The following is a 19,712-nucleotide window of genomic DNA, read 5'->3' as shown; positions in this document are numbered from 1 at the left end:
CAGCAGGGAAGTTTTCTGTTATTATTGTTGTTGTTGTTGGAAAAAATAGGTAAAGAAGAAGGAACACGTTTTTAAAAGTACCTATAAAGTGTCCTCAGTATAATTAGGGCACAAACTTGAAGAGATGAACGGTGGATGCTGCTCTAGGTGACTTCTCTATTGCTCGGATAAACAGTCTGACCAAAGGCAACTTGAGGAGGAGTGTGTTTTCTTTGCATTATAGGCTATAGTCCATCATGAAGGGAAGCCAGGGCAGGAACACAAGCAGGAACCTGGAGACAGGAACTGGAGCAGAGAGCACTGAGGAACACTGCTTACTGGCTTGTGTAGCGCACAGCCTCGCCGATAAGGAGAACGCCACACTCAGGATTCTTCTGACAGCATTTATTGAACAGCTCTGCAATATGGTGAGGTGGAGGGAAGGACTCCGAGCTCAGAAAGCCCGCTGCTTAAATAGAGCTTTGGGAGACGTGTAGATCACTCATTGGCTCAAATCTCTCATCCAATTGTCATACTCGGTTTTCGCACCATGCGCAGGCACATTCTCAAGTAAAGCTTCCGTGAAGAACCAGGAAGCAGAAGCCTGCGCCATCTTTTAATGGCAAATGCGGCTCCTCACATCTCCCCCTTCCTTATTAAACTGCAACAACAATCGAGGGCTGTTAGGTTGCCGATCTAGCCCACCGTTCTACCGATAGGCATTCAAGGCGGTTAAACAGTACGAGACCCTCCACACCTTTTATCCTGTGCAATGGGAACCTGAGCCCTGGGAAGTGTGGAGGACCACCACTAGGATACCTGGTGCAATGGGAACATGAGCCCTCAGGATATCCTGTTAAGTGATGGTGTCTCATTGTTTAAGCAGATTCAACCAGGCTTGAGGGGATGTTCCCTGCTCCACGGCAAGCAATGCTTGTGTGATCACCACCTTATCCTTTTGATGTTGTTGTTTGAATTTGCAGAGCAACCAGAGGGTAAGCAGCACTCCCCCAAAGATCATGCAGCCAAATAACCCTACCCCCACCCATTCCTTAAAGTAAGAAAAGACCGAAGAGATCCGTGAGGAGAGTCCCTGGGTCAAGGAAAAATCCAAGCGAGTCAAGCTGAACATGGGCGTTGACTTTTAGAAGAGGAATGAGGGGAAGGGTAAATTGATAAGCATCTGAAGTCTGTCTTAACTGCATCCAGCTGGAAGTCTTGGGCATCAGTGAACATGCAGGTGATAAGATTCATTCTCCAAAGCTGTGTATTCTGCAATATACAAATCTCAAAACAAGTTTTAGTATCAAGATAATTATTTTGATTCTCTGGAATCTAGTGTTCTGGAGGCCTACCTCTGTCATGTCTGATCCATATAATTCTGGAAGACATAACTACTACCTTAATGACCTCATCAGAAAACTCACAGAAAAACCTTTTTTTCCAAATTAGCCTTTCCTTAAGCCAGTAACCAGAAAAACCTTTACATTGAGTTTTTATCCAGAAAAATATTATATAACTCAGAATCACACCCATTTTGAAAGTTAAATCAATTAACATCATCATTCTGCTTAGCTCTCTGTCTAGAGCAGCCTTCTATTTATTCCTCGCGTCTTTAAAGCCTTTTTCATCTGTTTTTACTCACTTATTTCTTGCCCCATTTTTGTTACTATAACCTTTATTTATCTGTTTGGCTCTCTTGACTCAGAGCAGCCTGCAATTTACTCCTTGCATCTTTAAAACTTTTTTCATCTGTTTCTGCTTATTTTTTTTCTTGCCCCGTTTTTGTTACTATGCAATTACCTTTGTTTCACTTCCGAATTCAGCCAGCTCCGTCAGTCGACTAGTTCTCCAGCGCAGGAGTGAGGATGACCGCTTCCAATTCCCGTGGTGTCCTTCACTGTATCCCGCTTACTGGAGTTCAAACATTGAGGCTCTGTCCAAATTAGCCTTTCCTTCTTAGTTTTCTTCTCTATCCTAGTTTTCTTTTCTATTTTATTAGTGCTCTCTCCCTTTTCTGCTTCTGATAGGCTATCTTGTTGTTAAGCCAAACAAGATCCACCATACCTTGCAGAAAAGCGTCTAGACTCTTCACACCGCCAGTTCTGAATCCTCTGCGAGCCAACAGGGTCCTTCGTGACTGGTCAAAACTCTGAGACGTTCGGCTCCGCCCGGGTTTCGGTACCAAATGTAGCGCACAGCCTCGCCGATAAGGAGAACGCCACACTCAGGATTCTTCTGACAGCATTTATTGAACAGCTCTTCAAGATGGAGAAAAGGGGAAGGACGCCGAGCTCAGAAAGCCCGCTGCTTAAATAGAGCTTTGGGAGACGTGCAGATCCCTCATTGGCTCAAATCTCTCATCCAATTGTCATATTCGGTTTTCGCACCATGCGCAGGCGCATTCTCAAGTAAAGCTTCCGTGAAGAACCAGGAAGCAGAAGCCTGCGCCATCTTTTAATGGCAAATGTGGCTCCTCACAGGCTTGTTCTCCATAGCGTGCTCAGTTTGCTTTCTTATAGAACCGACGACCACCTGCCCAGAGGTAGTGCTGCCCATAATGGGCCAGACCCACCCCCATCAATCATTTGTCAAGAAAATGTCCCACAGACTACTAGCCTACAGGCCAGTATGATGGACATAATTCCTTACTTGAGTTTACCTCTTCCCAAGTGATGCTAATTTGTGTCTAGTTGACAAGAACTAATCAGTAAGGGGTAAAATAAAGTAAGAACCACAGGTAGATGGGGAACAAATGATCAGAAATAGAGGTAAAAGGTACCAAGGTGTATTATGGTTCTCTAGAGGAAAAGAACTCACAGAATGAAATAAAGGGGATGTATTAGAACAGCACAGGCTGTGGTCTAATTATCTAACAACGGCTGTTTACTAACCAAAGGTCCAAGAGTCCAGTGGTTGTTCAATCTAACCGACCAGTATATATCTCCAATGTTCTTCAGTGTAGCCAGAATCCCGAAGAAGTAGGCTCTAATGCCAGAGGATGGACTTTTCCTGTGAGAGGAAGAGCAAACAGACAAAGAGATAGCATCAATCTTCCATGTGCTTTATATAGGGTTCCGTCAGATGTGACCCAGATTAAGGGTGAATCTTTCTCAAAAGAACCAGATTAAAAGTAGCTCTTCCCACTTTAAATGATTTCATTAAAAAAAAAAAGTCCCTCCCAGATGTGCCCACCTACTTGAGTTTTAGCTAACTCCAGATGTTGTTGACAACCAAGAACAGCCATTACAAGAGGGGTGACTTATGAATTCTCAGTCTTCAAAGACAGGTCTGGCTCTCCACAACTGCAGAACTTGGAGGCTGAGGCAGAAGAATATTGACTTTGAGCTCAGATTCTATTACTAAACAAAGTACATCTTGAAAGGGCAGTTTAAAAAAGAAGAAAGCAAATAAACCTGCCTAAATTAAAATTAGTCATGTGGACAGAAAACCTGAAGACATTTCGTAGAATGTTGAGAAGACTGGATTGCAACATGCAGACACACCAGGAACGAAATGGAAGAAACTTTTCTTTTGTATTACATTCTTTTGTTTGTTTATTCAGTGTGTGGAGGTTGGAGGACAACTTTCAAGAGCTAGTTTTCTCCTTCCATCTTGTAAATCCCAGGGACTGAACTCAGGCTGTAGGCTCAGCAGCAGGTACCTTTTACCAGCCCAACTACCCCAAGAACCCTTTGTTGATCCACCTTCATGGTGGCTCCCAAGGGCTTGATGGAATTCATGTTGCACTGGGGGCTTGTCTGTATGACCAAGAGAATTTGGCAGAATCAATAATCTATCACCCTTGAGATTAGGGTATGAAGACACAGACACAGTGGCTTATTTTGCTCTCTCTCTCTCTCTCTCTCTCTCTCTCTCTCTCTCTCTCTCTCTCTCAGAACTCAAGCTTCCATGTTGCACATGAGCTGTGGAGGAGCCCATATCGGGAGGAGGAACAGATGTCCTCTGACCAACATCTGGGTGAGAATCCTTCTGAGTCAGTAAGATTCCGATAACGGCACCCTAGTCAATATCACGAGATATCCTGAATCAGATCTATCCAGCTAAGTCACTCCTAGATGCCTAGAGAGATAATAAGTGTTCATACTGTTTTAATCTGCTAAATTAGGAGATAATTTGTTATGGATCCATAGATAACAATCACAGTGATGGAGTAGAGGGGGAGACAGAAGGAAAAACCAGAGAAAACTGGAGACTTTCAGGAGACTAGACTATGTGTCTGCACCCATGGGAGAATTCAATGGACAAAAAGAAAGACTGCAGGCTCCATGTGGGGAAAGGCATGTGTAGGAGTGTGAAGGTCCTGGGAACGATCTTGAAGGGAGATCTTGAGGCCATGTGTGGAGTCTGGCTTTAGTAGGAGTAAGGGGACTTTGCAAAGGCCTCAAATTCCCATTCGTCTGCTAGTGCATTGGTGCTTCAGATCCCACTGAAGAAGCTGTCCTGGACAGCTTAATAAGAGAAATGAGGAACACAAACACCAAGGGGACACTACAGAGACCATGAATGAAACTGAAAGCAGAAGCAGCACAAGAATTAATATGGTTAATACAAGCCATTGTAGGAATATGATACAAAATTACAAGCTAAAACACTGGAAAATGTAGTTAGGTGTGGCAGCCAACACCTGAGAGGCCAGAGTCATCATCGCTATGTAACATATTCGAGGCCAGCCTGGGCTACCTGAGACTTCTACTTAAAACAAACAAAATTGAAACTCCTAATAAGAGTTTCTTTCTAAGATCAGTTTTTCCCCCCTAATGTTCAATTGCTAGAACTGCTTTATAGACTGAGAACTGAGAATAGAGGAAATGGGCCAAAGGTGGGGTGTGTGTGCTTCATGGATCATTCCATTCAAGCTCCATTCAAACCAACAAAAGTAGTGCTGTCCAGTACAGTAATAAGAGAATGATCAAGTGTGGCTATTTAAACCTAGGTTGATGAAAATCAATAAGACTCAAACAGCAGATCTTTAACTGATTTCAAAGTGCCCAGAAGTTGACAAGTAGCTGCCACATTGGACAGCACAGGATAGACTGTCTCTATCACTACAGAATCTCCCCATGGGCCAGAGACCTGAGAAAAGACATTCTTATCCTAGATCACATGTTTCCCAAAGTGCAGCCAAGGCTGCCAAGGTATCAGTTTACTCTGCTAGACTATGACCACTTTGGCACCAGAACACAGTGTTATGGTTGGTTTTAACATCAACTTGCCATAAACCGCATGAGTTTTATGGCAACCATAAACCGCTTCATCTGGATAAGTCTCCTGATTGCTTTGGTGGTGGGAAGTCCCACCCTGATCTTGGGGACATAGTTGAGGCATTCAGCCTCAAGGACCCAGGAACCTCTGGTTGTCAGCTTCTCAGGTGTCACTTAGCTGTTCCTAGTTTAAAGCTGTCTACTAAATCCTTAATCTCTCATTGGCTCTGGTCCTCTGGAGAATGACTAATACACACACCCACAATGACATCACAATAGTTCTAAGTCAGATTCACTTATGAATAGAAGCAGACATCCTGAAGCAACTTCCGGTACTGCAAATTCAGATGCTCATTCAGGAACAACCCAACACTGGTAGACTAGAAGTGAGAGGACACTTTAACAACAGGATGCCAACTAGTAAAATGTTTATCTGTGGAGATAAGTAGAAAACCATGGCTGTCTCCAGCTGTGCAAAATAAGCATATGATAAAATTAGAGGCAAAAGTAAGACATTTGGCATGCTAAAGAATAGACTGATCAGCCATGTGTGGTGGTGCGAGGCTTTAATCCCAGTACTTGGGAGGCAGAGGCAGGCAGATCTCTGTGAGTTCGGGGGCCAGCCTGCTCTACAAAGCAAGTACCAGGACAGGCACAATTACACAGAGAAACCCTGTCTTGAAAAAACAAGCAAAACTAAATAAAAAGAAAGAAGGAAAAAAGAAAGAGAAAGAAAGGAAGGAAGAAAGAAAGAGAGAAAGGAAAAAAATGGCCTTGTCAGCATGGTACTTCTGCATAGTTGACTCATAGTTTTGAGTATTACACACCTCCCAACTGAAAAACAAGACAGTCCCCGAGGTCTGTAATCATCTGTATAATTTGAAGCTTCTCTAGACTCTTCAGCATCAGTGATCATTAAGAAGTAGAAAGGAACAGAGCCAGTATATTAAGATTCTGGACACAAGGGTGGGACAATGGTGGTGCATGCTTGGAACCCAAGCACTCAGGAATCAGAGGCAGGTGAATCATTTCAAGTTTGAGGTTAGCCTTGGCAACCAGTTCCTCTTCCCAATGTGACTACATTTGTATGTCCCACTCTTCTGTCGTTTGTGATTACTTGTCTCTTTGGTTGACATAGTGAGGATCCACTGCTGGACGTTCTTAGATTGGGGTACCACAGTCCAGACTTCGATGGTAACAACCCTGGTAATAGTAAGTAGCAGTGTTGACAGATCTATTTTCTTTCAGATTTATCTCTCCTAGTTCACAGCTGCCCTCCAACTGTATGAACTGAGACCCAGAAAAGGTCCCTCTAGGAGACCTACATGGGAAAACCACCTATTCTTTGTCAATTCACATAATTTCTGTTTCCAGAACAGCAAGGCATTAATTACATAGTGTGCTGGCTCCGACTTTGTCTGTAGCCATTGAGAGCCTTTACCTTCACCTTGTGAGTCATGTTCCCAGAAGGGAGTCACCTTCAGATGGAACCTTCTGCAAGACTAATTGCTAAACAGATCTTTAGTGATCACGGAGAACTTGGAATGTTCCTAGTCCAGAGTCAAATGGCCTCAGCCATCTTTAGCCCCATTCATAGCCTTTGTTTGCCCTCCTCTGTGTATGATCCAAGATTCTTTGTGGCATTATGTAGATAACTTGGAATGTACAAACAGGCCACTAGTTTTTCTTTGGAATGTATCAGTTTGGCACATCACTCGCTTCCTCCAACCTGAGTGCCAGCCGAAGGCATCTGGGCCTATGACAAGGGTTTCTCCATTTTTCTGTAATTCACTGTAATGATGTGTCCACCAGTGTCTTTGAGGAATGTCTTTATTTGTGACTTTCCTTGTTCTGTAACCATAGTAACGTCTTTAAACTGCTCCCATATTGGAACATGGAATTTGGAATGATATAAATCTGTGTCCCTAGGCAATGATGAGTCATATTTGGCTCCATAATAAATTACTTATCACCCTTGAGGTGAGAATGTTCTTGAATTTGGGAGACAAAGATCCAGTGAACTTCTCACCCCACCCCCAAGTCCATCTTGCCAATGTGACTACATTGAATAAATCTCCTTTTTACAGTTTTCCCTTTTGATTTGGCTCTTTTAATTGGTTTATCGAGGACATGCAGCCACACTTGGCTCGGGGCACATGTAGTGACCTCAAGTGCAGTAGCAGGAATTGTGTTTTTGTGTTGTATTTATTTTGTGTTGGCTGTTACGGTGCCACGATGTGATGCTCTGAAAGCACCTTTCTTTTTTCTTTCTTTTTATTTTCCAGACAGGGTTTCTCTGTGTAGCCCTGGCTGTCCTGGAACTCACTCTGTAGACCAGACTGGCCTTGAACTCAGAGATCCACCTGCCTCTTCCTCCCAAGTGCTGGGATTAAAGGTGTGCGCCACTGCCAACTGGCTAACGTCAACTTCAGAGAAGTCACTTGGATGAAAGACAGATAGATACCCACATAGACACATTGTTCCCAAACCACATAGTGTTATTTCCTCAAGTGGATTTTGGTGATTTTTTTTCCTGGGACTCTCTTTAACCTGCCTGGGTTTGGTCAATGGTTCATTGGTTTATTCTGAACTGAGGTTTTCAGGATCTTACTTGTTGTAAGAATGTAATGTTAGAATCCATATTCACAAAGGCTTTTCGATGGTCTAGGGTAGTCAAATGCTTGGTCTCCAGTAGGTGGTTCTGTTTAGGAGGCTTAGGAAGTATGGCCTTGTTGGAGGAACTATGTCATTGGAGGTGGGCTTTCAAAGCTTAAAGACTCAGGCCCATTTGGAGGTTGCTCTCCATGCTTGTGGTTCAGGATGTGAGTTCTCAGCCTCCTGCTTCTGTTCCCACGCCTTCCACTTGTTGCCATGCCTCTGTTTAGCCATCACTGGACTCTTTTCTCTCTAGAACTGTGAACTCAAACTTGTGTAAGTTGCCTTGGTGTTTCATCACAGCAATAGAAAAGTAACTGATACATCTTTCAAGACACTGGCAGGCCCCCTAATGAGACACTGCTTGTGAACCCTGTGGAGCAGGCTTGTTGGCACCTTGGGAGTGCCACATTCTGCTCCCTACCCTTTTCCTTGCCTCCTTCTCTGGGATTCAGTGAGTTTGCCTGTGAATTCTTGCTATGGAATTTCCTCCATCCTCAAGAGGTATGAAGAGAGACTACTTCCTGTGCCATGTGGGCTCTGACTCTCAGAGACTCCATTCCCCACGATATCTGTCTCTGGTGCTTGGACTGGAATCCTTGGAATCTGGGGCATGCTGCTGCCTCTTTGTGTATCATGGTATAAATAACTCTTCTACTAAACGTATTCCCAAGTAATACATGGCAGTGTCCTCTCTACACTCCCTCCAAGAAACAAACCAGCAAAACCGAACAATCTAACATTGGTGTGGATCCTTTGTTTCTTTGCATGCTTGCTTCCCCAGTGTTTGCTTTAAAGTATCTACTTTGTTTGTTTTAGAAACATTTTGGTTTCTGATTAATTTGTTTTCAGTTTTGTTTGCTTTTAGACCTTTGGAGACATTTTGTTTGTTATTTAGGCCTTGTGAGGAGATCTGTCTTGAAGCATGCTTGGTGAATTTCCCAGTCCGAAGGTGCATGTTATCTTGTGTTCCTTTACTTCTCTTTTTGGTTTGTTTACTTTGGTTATTTATTTATTTATTTATTTTTGTAACTTTCTTAAGTGTCACTGGCACCAAAACCAAACCCCCTTATCCATTGTCTATTTCTGGGTCAGATGGCAATGTGTGGCTTCTCTAGGGCTGTTATAAGGTATGGTCCCTTAGATGCCCCACACCAATCTTTTGTCTTTGAGATCCTGAGGTATAGGGGAGAATGACTTCCTTGGAGCAGACACAGGGACTGCTGGTCTGTATACTGAATGCTATCCTCGGAGATTTACAGGGGCTCTGGCGGGAAAGCAGCATTCAGGGGAGGGGAGCACTCTGCTAGCTGGTGAGGTGAGGAGCCAGGAACTGAGGTCATGGCTACTAGGTAGGAAATGACCAGTGATGGAGGTGGGCCCAGGGAGCTTCCAGTGGCAAAAGCTTCAGGAGGGAGCCCTCTTCCCCAGGAAAGGTTACCGATCTTATGTGACAGAAGCTCTCAGACAATCTGTGATGGAGTAATCTCACACCTTTATTCCTTCTGGATAGGATCTTAGGTACATTTTGGGGTGGGCTGGGGTCTGACAGCAGATGGTTTCTATTGGCTTGGTCTACATGTGGAGGGGCTTGGGCTGCTGTCCCGTATGTGACTGATTGTCAGGATCCTCACCATGGGGGTGCTGTGGTCACGTGACAGGGGCCTGCTCAAAAGCAGGTGAAGCTCCCCTATGGTCCTCTGGTACAGGTTCCTGGGCTTCCAACCTACTCAGCCTTACCAAGTTTCCTGGCATGGTCCACGGTCCCGCAGGGACAACTGCTTCTTCTCTTTTTTTCCCTCTGAAGTTTTAACAGCTCCTTGCTTCATTCTTCTCTCTCTCCCATACCTTTGGGAAACTGAGGCTTAGATGGCAGAGCCCTGCTGCTTTCCTCCTCTGTGATGGAATGTTTTAGGTCTAAATAAATTTAAACTGTATACTCTTGCTTTATGAAAGGTAAACAAAACAGCTATTATGTATTTTTACACTTTGTTTTTACACTTTGCATCGGACATAGCATTTCTGATCCAAAGGCCTCTGGGGATGCCCAGAGGGAAAATTAGCCAGCTGAATATTGGTAATGACCAAATTCTGGGTACACAGCTGTATGAGACAGACCAACATTGCCAAATCTAGGGAGGAAACCGCATTCCAGCCTGGCACTGGGCAGCACAGGATACCTTAGATCTAACAATTTCTTTGTCTTTTCTTTCTTTCTCCTCCTTGCAGACATACAGCAAGTAAATGAAACAGAAGTTAGCTTCAATAAATTAAAAGACTGAAAGCTTTGACCTAAAGTAACATTAAAAAACATTTTCATAGGTAAAGATGTCTTCTTTCTGCTAATTATTTTGTTTCCTTCCTCCTCTACGCATCCTCTTCCTCTTCTTTTTTGAAACAGGATTTCTCTCTGTAGTCTTGGCTGTCCTGGAACTTGCTCTGCAAACCAGCTTGGTTGTGAACTTAAATCTACACTGCCTTGGGGGTTTATGTATCACCATACCTGCTGCTAATTATTTCTTAATAATGGAAAGAAATACTTCCTTAAGTCTGCATGACAAACTCCATTTTTCAGTTGTGCTAAGCCTTTCACTTAGCACATTCATCTTAAAAAAAAAGTAGGATTATAAAAAACATAGAATTCACTCAATTGTGTCAAGTCTCTATGATAATTTTTTGTTTTTGTTTTTGTTTTTGTTTTTTTTTTTTTGGTTTTTTCGAGACAGGGTTTCTCTATATAGCCTTGGCTGTCCTGGAACTCACTTGGTAGACCAGGCTGTCCTCAAACTCAGAAATCCGCCTGTCTCTGCCTCCCAAGTGCTGGGATTAAAGGCGTGCGCCACCACCGCCCGGCGATAATTTTTTTTATATAGATTGTACCAACAATCTATTCAGCTACTTTGGGATTTTTTCAATCATTTTATTGTGTGCTAAAATTATTCTTTCTAATTATTTCTTTACATACCCAGTTAAAATACACATGTGCATATATATTTGTAAGTGTGAGTATTTTGGTGCTATACTAAAGGCCTGATAAATGCATACTGCCTTAGGAATCTAAGTACTCAAAACTTTTTAAAACTCAGGAAAGTGTTATCTTGGTTCTTTTAAGTGTTTCTTAAAATCTTAAAATGTTAATATCATACAACATTTATTGGAGTCATAAGATAAAAATTTTATTTAAATGATAACTTAGTGTTATGTTCATAGATTTTGATAAGAATTTCCTCCTAAAACAGGTTCTAAATAAAAATCCCAAGATTTCTTTTTCAAAATATTCTTAATGTAAAAGTGTTACACATAAGATTTTTATTAAGGCTGATGAAATGGAAACTTAGGGTTCTTTGGAAAGTCAGTTGTGTTGGATGGTGTTTTGCTCAGGTAAACACCTGAAGGAGCATTTTCCTGAAGCAGACACAAGTGAAAGGATGTTCTGCTAAAGCAAGCACATGAATGGACAAGTGGTGAAGGATTCTTCACTAACAACATGCATGTATTGGTTTAGCTCACATGCATTGCTGAGCTCCATTTGTTGGGACTCCATGGAGAGAAACACACCGACAAACTTCTGGTGGTGTGCTGGTGGCTTCTTGCCACTTCTTCAGACTTGGACTGATTGGCATCGTGATGTCAGCTGATACAGACTCAGGTGGAGTTTTGCTAAGACAGACTCACATGGTGAGGCCAGACCCATAGAGGACCTGTGATGCTCGGAGGGGTATAAAAAGAACTTAACGGGCTGTGAGAGGGGCTTGCTTGTAGAGTTAGCTTTGCGACACTTCATGGTCTTGCATCTTTGCTGGTCTTTGCTTTGTTGAGAGAAGCACAGCCGAGAACTTGTCTTGGCATCCTTGTTGGCTCTGGTTCCTCCTGCTGAGGCCTGGCTGTCCCTGCTAGGTCATGCCACTGCTGCTGCTGTCCTGACACTACTGGACTGCCGGTGTATCTGTGAAGTGTTTGTGAGTGGACCAAGCTCCACTGCTGACCTGTGAACTGAACTGCTGATTTCCTGACAGTGCAGATGGGTTTTGCTCCATCTCTAAACAGGTCCTCTTCCCCAACATCCTAATCGCCTTTCTTTTCTACTACCTCTAGTGGGTAGCAGGCTAGAAGGGAGGATAAAGTGTTTAAGAATCCATCACTAAAAGTAGGGTTAAGAAAAAATTAAAGCCTACAGGCTGAACTACATGTAAAATAATGGATATGTATGTTGGCTAAAGATCTTCATGTTTCTTTTCACAGTGAGAATTATAAAAATATATTACTAATAAACAGCAACATTCAAAAATCTTGGCTTTTAATCTGTTTTTTATGTATTAACTCTGTGTATACACCATCTACAAGGGCTTGGTTTGAAGTGTCATCTACTTGATACAAAATTGACTTGTAAGTGCTAAAGGAAGGTGTGACACCTTCCTTTTGGCTCAGAGTAAAACTAAACTTTTAAGGGAAAAATTCTCAGGTCCAGGGGCCCCACAATCGCACAGTTCCGTTCAAGGTATTATCTCCTTGATCCTTGTCTCCGTTCTGGCTCTGCAGCTTAGTTCCTATGGCTCCAGGGCACAGACTAATTTAGGAGATGATTGCTCCTGCTCCAGGTGCAGTTCTTCCCATTGGATAATTACTCTCTTCTAAGGTGCTCAGCTCTTCATCCCAAGGATTAAGAGGGTCACGTGTCTCTGTGCTGTTAGATGTGTTTTATATGTATGCATATATAATTATAAGCAATTTAAGAATTCTTTTTCCTACACTGCTGCCTCTGCTGTCAGTCCCCCCCACCCCCCCATCCTGAGGACCTCTAACTCAGGTCATCAGGCTTGGTGGCAGTATCTTTACACACTGACCCATCTCAACAGTCCCAAGAATTGATGTTTATTGATTAGGTTAATATTTAGGGTGTTCCAAAGTACAAGTAGCAGTGATTAAAGAACTAATTATACAATATTTATATTTTGCTAATAAGAAGAAAATGGACAATACTACAGTGACTCCTGGAATCCATATTTTATTTGTAACCAATAAATTAAGAAGTAAGATTTGGTTGTAGCTATAGCTTTATAAAATTCTGATTTCTAGCCATTCTAACTTTGTTTTTAGCACTATTAATATTTGGTATATAAGAAGACAATCTTATTAAAAGAAAATCTAAAGGAATACTATATTGTTATCTATTTTTTTCTCTACTCTGGCTTTATTTACCTTTCTGGCGGGAGAAAGCCCTGAGTGAGTGAAATCCTGGGTGCATAAGTTCTTTGATGTGAGCATTACCTGTTGGGACTCCAGTGTTGATTGGTCCATGGTAAATTGGAACAGCTAAGGTCAAGAGGAATGGCAAGCTTTCCTTGAGACTCTCAGTGAATATGAAGGACTGATCAGGGTGTGCAAAGACCAGCAACTGTGGCTTTCTCCTCCCATGTGTTTATAGCTTGAGACTGTTCATCTACAGAGACCTCCTACCAAGACTAGCCAAGCCCTTTCCCCATGCTGTGCATAATGAACGGCAGGCTGTGGCAGTGGGAGGACCCCATCTCATCCCAGCTTCACTGTGCCTGCCCTTTCTTCATCCCCTTGTCACCTTGGCAAGGGTTCTGGGACCCATGTCTTGAGGATTGTGGCTTCTTTCCAAACTAAAATCTGGTATAATGTCAGCATACTGCAATCAATCAAGTCAGTACCCACAGGCATGACAATTTAGACATTGAAGGCCAATTGTTTGTAGAATTAGAGTCAACCATTCCACATGAGGTTATGGCAATGGAACTAAACCAAGAAAAAAAACCCACTAAAATTAAAAATAATAGGTTTATTTAAATATACCACATATAAAAGAGCATTCATACAATACAAATTACTATAAGTACGGGGTAACTGTAGAATCAATCTAAGTTTTTTTTTAAATGGGTAAATTCTATTTATTTAAAATGTCTGTTTCCTTTGTATGTTACTGCCACTCTATAAGGTCAGACAATGTTCTTGATTATTTTAATTTTAATATATTACTCTTAATACATGTCACATATTATGTCAAGAGAGAGGATTAAAACCATAAGATCTGGATCATAGTGACTGGTAAGAGTTTAGTGCTCTGACCAAGGATTGTTTGCCTTTATGGCTTCATTGACTATTTCTCTCTCCTGAAGACTGTTGTGCCCACCAGTCTTATCTACTTCACATCCTAGGAATGAGGCTTACTAGTATAATCGACATTATGCTAATGTGTGGCTCCTACATGCGCAGGATGTGACCCTTGGCCAACGGGAGGAACTGTGAGCACAGCTGCTAGAAAGAAGCTGAGCATTCTGGAAGACTGATTGATTAGGGTTTCAGTGATATGGAGAGGCTATACTGTTGCAGGTCCAGACCCAATTAGAATTTATCTGGGCTGTCTTTAACCCCTGAATAGCCATTCTGTGCCACCTCTACATTGGACCTAACATCATGTGATGACTGATAATGCCTTTTGGGACATCTTACTAAGATCATAGTTTCTACCAACCAAAAGAGCGTCATCGGAGGCTATAGCTGGGAACCTCCTTTGCTCTAAACACCCAGTTAATGTGTCCACCAGTGTATCTGAAGGTGCCTTGCTGTATGACTCTTTGCTCTGTTACTTTAAAAACTTCATGAGACCTCTTACGCACTGGAACATGGAGTTGAGGGTTACCTAAATCTGTGTTCCTGATCCTTGGTCACTCATATTTGACTCCAGAGTAAACTCTCTCTCTCTCGTTCCCTTTGAGATGAGAGCTGTGTTTTTGTAACAACAGCACAAAGCTGCCACTACTGGAAGACAGGATTGGAAGTCCCTCCCCTACCTCTCTGTGTTCTGGAAAACAAAGGCTGACTACTACAAAGCCCTTCTCTTAACCTGTGTGACTCAGTCAAGACCATGGATACCCCTTTACTCTCTTAAACCAGGACAGAAAGTTCCTTCAGACTCCCACCCTTTGCCTCACACTGGTGTCCTCTGAGCCGTTTACCCCAGTGCGCAATCAGAACACAACCCTAGTTCATCAGACCTATACCTCCTGAACTCTGACCTATACCCAGCCTGAGCCAGCACATGAGTCCTCACTGCCCTTCCCAAGAACAGGCTGTGACCTTCTAACAGGCTGAGCTCAGTGACCATCCTATTTGAAAACAAAAATGAAAAGCCAAGTCCTCCCCTAAACTCGTGAGACACTTGCAAATACTTTTCCTCTAAGTTACCCAGAGGCCTTGAACTCTGGTCCTCTGCACTCCATAGTTGCTGCACAGAGCTTCACCACCCTCTGGGCTTGATTTTTAGAACTTAGAGCCAGAGTTCAGAGTATGGCTGCTCTACCTTTACAACAATCTGTTGACTCCAATGTCTTCTAACTGAACCAATTTAATGAATTAATTTATCTATTTACTTTTTTTTTTTTTTTTTTTTTTTTTTTTGAGGCAGGGTTTCTCTGTGTAGCCCTGGCTGTCCTGAAACTCACTCTGTAGACCAGGCTGGCCTCGAACTCAGAAATCCTCCTGCCTCTGCCTCCCAAGTGCTGGGATTAAAGGTGTGAACCACCACCCCTCCGCTATCTGTTTACATTTGATGTCACATAGATAATGAAACACAGGAAGCAAAAGATGAAGCCCCCTTCCCACTCTACTCCCAGGCCACCGCTTAGCTGAAAGTAAGGCACCTCAGTGGAGGGACCCCAGCAGCAGGGAAGAGGAGGGGAAGGGGGAGGAGGAAGAAGGGAAGGAGGAAGAAGAGGAAAAGAAGGAGGAGGAGGAGGAGGGAGAGGAGACACTGGAAGTGTGAAATAAAAGGCACATTGGGCTAAGAACAGGCTGCCACCTGAGGAAACTCGACTACTACCAGCAAGAAAGACCATAAGGAGCCAGTTCCAAAGCCACTTAGAACAAGAACAATGTTTTTATTGCTTTTAAGCTGAAAGGTAGGCTGTACTAGGACATTGACTTCCTTTCTCAAAACCCATGTAGGATTTCCTTGCTTTGTCAGTTTTTATGAGAGTGCATCTTCTGGTGAATGTGTACTTTTTTTTTTTCAAACTATTTCAAATTGTTATGGGGAACAGGAGAGGTTCTGGTCTTGTCTGTCACTCCGTGTAGAGCTGGTTTCTGGCTGTCTGAAAAGCCCAGTGGTCTGCTTGAAGGTGTGCTTCTAAAAGGCATAAAACTTCCTACCCATCAAACAAAATGCAGGATGATAGTTATACTTATTAAGGATAATTACATCATTTTCACTTAAGGGCAAATAGGTAATTTAACTTGGCAGACATCAAAATTACATTTAAATAGCAGCAAAAGGAGACAAAACACAGAGGTGATGGTTGAATGGGCTTAAAGACCTTTTGAACATCTTTATAAGGCTCAGAAATGGCTTCTTTCACTTCGTACACGCTCCCTGCTGCACTCCAGGTTCATCTTTCAAACTTCAGCCCTTCTTGGCCGGAGGTCTTTGTTTCCATTCAGGTTTAGCTAGAGACACTTTTTGGGTCTTTGGATTTTGAGACAGGGTCTTGCCTGGTACCCATTATGTAGTCTGTTATTTCTTCTGAGAAGGTTTCTTAGCAACGTGGGTTGAAGCAAAGTTAGGCATTACAGTTCTTTTGGCTGAAAGATGTCAGAATTGAAGAGGAAAACAGAGGTTCGGATACTACACTAGCTTCAACATTTCTTGGGCATCCATCTTGAATAACCAGACTTCACTGAACTCGGAAGGGGAGAGTAGGGTGGGGTACAAGAGAAGGAGTGGGTACAGCTACAGTGCTGTGTTGGCTTTGAGGCAGAAGTGCCTGCTCACGAGAGCCTTGTGACCAGTTGCTAACATTGAATAATTGCGCAAGACATTTAATATCATATCGGCTTCTTAAAACTGGCCGCGGAGGGATTATCTGGAGAGCAGAGATGTACAGGTGCTAAACTCCTCCCTGGAAAGCAGGTTGTTAGAGACAGTGTTGAGCATTTGCTGGCTTGCTGCTTCTTGCCTGGAGTATAACGTTTGGCCACATCGACTGTGGTGAGCTGGGAGGATGTGCTCTCTGCAACTCCTCTCCTTGGTTTGAGCCTGCTTAAGGCATTGGCGTGTAGTTTCAGCTGCATTTTTCATAAGGCTGGGCCAGAAAATGTAGCAGGTGGGTACATTTTATAGTTTTACAGGTAGCCTGACTTTCCTGGCAGAGAAGATGGAGAGGAAAGATACCCCACTCCCGCCTCCCACATGAGTGGGGAATCTGGGGGCACAGGAGTAGCCTTTCTTGATGTTCACAGGACTCAAACAAGGGAGAAGTGTACCACTAATGCCTCATTTTCAAGTGTGCCTCTCCTGACTGAATGGTCCCCACAAAACTCGGACTACTTCTGTCACCAGCTGGCATTTCTTTACTTCACTATGAGAATAGGCAGGAGGTGTTAACCTCTAATGCTAAACTCAATTTAGTTTCAGGAGATGGACAAGAGTTGTGTCCCATTTCACTCAATCATAAAGTTAGACTCTAGTTTTTGATCTATGTTAGTGTCCTAGCTAGCTAGCTTTGTCAACTAGACACAGCCTAGAGTCACCTCAGAAGGGAGTCTTGTTTGAGGAGTTTCCCAAATTTGATTGGCCTATGGAAATGTTACGGGGTATTGTATTGATGTTTAATTGATATGGGAGGGCCCAACCCACTGTGGGAGGCACCATTCCCTAGGCAGGTGGTCCTAGGCTGTGTAAGAAAATTAAGAATGAAGCTGTGAGCCAGTAAAGAGCATTTGTCTATAGTTTCTGTGTCAAGTTTCTGCTCTGACTTCCTTCATCAGCAAGAGTAACCAATAAACTAAAATAACCCCTTTCTATCCTTAAGTTGCTTTTGATGTGTACTTTATTATGACAACAGAATGAAACTAGACTAGTGAGGCACAGGTCATGAAGATAAACCACTCTTGAATTATGTTACCAGACACCCTGAGAATAGGAAGGCAGACTGATGTCATTTCACCTACAACTGCACCAACAACGATAAAGATAATGACAATTAACATTTATGAAGTGTTTGCTGTGGGGCAGGCACTGTGCATTTATTTCCTAAGCCATAAAGTATTTTCAAATGTGAATACCAAACAGACGAACAACCAAGACACATGGGGAGGTTACGCAACTCACCGAAAGACATGGCTGGTAAGTAGGACGTAAGTCTTATCTAGATGATTCTTAACTCCCTTACAGTTACCACAGAGAAATTCGTTAAGGGCAACATCAATAGTCAGAAAACCTTTTGTTCATGGTTTGGATTTCAACTATTTATAGTGTGAATTGTAAACTAATTTATTAGGTGGAGAAGAATATGTATTTACAGAGAACCTGCCATAAACATTTTATCACTTCTGTTCGCTTAAATTCACACAAACTGAGGTCGGCACAATCACCCTCATATGAGAGCACAAAATTTGGGAACCTTTTAGCTATTAAGGTCATTAAGCCATTTGTCTGAGGACTGAAGAGTGGGCTCCCTTTCTCTGTATCACTCCGAGTGAATTGCCAGCTTTCTCTACAGACTCACTTGAGGGTGTTGGTGTTTCCTTTCAACCCACTTTGGCATATGTTGGCATAAGTCATTCCAGAAGACATTCCACCTTCCTCCAGGGAACAGCTGTTCCATCATCTAGAGAGAAGAGCAGGAACTGTCCCCTGCAGCTGCTGTTTCTATCAACTCCTGTGTGTGTGTTTATAGCCTTATCAGAGACCCCATCTTATCGGCTCCACCTTGCAAGCTGAAGGAAACACCACATTTTGTTGTTTTTGTAAAAGATAGTGTTACCTTCATATTTGACAAGCAGTCACGATTCATCTTATTATTTTTTTCCCAACAGCATGGGCAGATGAATTACTTCCAAACAGGCAGAAGAATGAAGAGCTAGTAACTTAATGTCAGATATGTTGTAAGTGAATTCAGTGAGGATATATAGAAGCCAGTGGTTCGTGGGGTCCAAGTGCTCAGAAGCCCGTCTGACTTAGAGTTATTATTGCTATGGTGAAACACCATGACCAAAAGCAAGTTGGGGGAGGACTTATGCCTTCACAGCACTGTTCATCATCAAATAAGTCAGGACAGGAACTCAAACAGGGCAGGAACCTAGAGGCAGGAGCTGATGCAGAGGCCATGGAGGAATGTTGCTAACTGGGTTGCTCAGCCTGCTTTCTTATAGAACCCAGGGCCACCAGCCCAGGGATGCCATCCACACGGCCTGGGCCCTTCCCATCAAACACTAAACAAATGCTCTCCAGGCTCGCCTACAACAGAATCTTCTGGAGGCATTTTCTCAATTGAGATTCCTTCCTCTCAGATGACTGTAGCTTGTGTCAGGTTGACAGGAGACTTGCCAAGCACAGATGGTGCGTCAGACCACGGAGCTGTGAGAGGGGCCAAGGAAGCAGAGAGAAAGAGGCAAGGCCATAGAACTAGTAGGGACAGGCTTATCTCAAAACTTACGTAACTTTTCAATGTTGTTTATGTAAAAATGGGGATCACATTCTGCCTTGGCATCCTTAATAGGTTCTCGGTGGCAGCTTTGTCCCAGAGTCTCTGCCTCTTTTTCCGTGTGAAGAGCCACACGATTGGCAGAATGACTCTCGGGAGCAGCACTTTGGCAGCCAGTTGCTTCCGAGGAGTGTTAGCTAAGAACAACTTGATGGTGGTAGTGGGGGTGGTTGTGGGAAGTAGCTCATGAACTAAGCAGGCACACAGGCTGCACAATACCTGGCAAAGGCCTGGATGAAAGGTTGTCATGTGAACTGCAGAGATGGCGCTTCACTTAAGAGCACTTGTTGCTTTTGCAGAGGACCTGAGTTCAGTTCCCAGCTCACAACCATCTGTAGCTCCAGTTCCA

At 43.1% G+C, this 19,712-nt stretch overlaps 1 long non-coding RNA gene across 2 annotated transcripts; it reads right to left on the bottom strand.

Annotated features, from left to right (window-relative positions):
• Positions 1 to 369: 369 nt before the first annotated feature.
• On the bottom strand, positions 370 to 19,658 carry LOC117702738 (uncharacterized). 2 transcript variants are annotated; one of them, XR_013108822.1, is made up of 5 exons: positions 19,583 to 19,658; positions 3,179 to 3,300; positions 2,874 to 2,991; positions 2,047 to 2,240; positions 370 to 1,893 (listed from the first exon to the last, which is right to left on the bottom strand). It is a non-coding gene; the product is annotated as an uncharacterized LOC117702738 (long non-coding RNA). The 2 variants fall into 2 exon arrangements; XR_013108821.1 differs by having other exon boundaries at positions 370 to 2,240.
• Positions 19,659 to 19,712: the final 54 nt, after the last annotated feature.

Source organism: Arvicanthis niloticus, chromosome 2 (assembly GCF_011762505.2).
Source record: "Arvicanthis niloticus isolate mArvNil1 chromosome 2, mArvNil1.pat.X, whole genome shotgun sequence".
In the NCBI taxonomy this organism is placed as follows: domain Eukaryota; kingdom Metazoa; phylum Chordata; class Mammalia; order Rodentia; family Muridae; genus Arvicanthis; species Arvicanthis niloticus.
The sequence above is the reverse complement of the archived record's forward strand: the minus strand, read 5'-3'. Positions and strand labels throughout refer to the sequence as shown.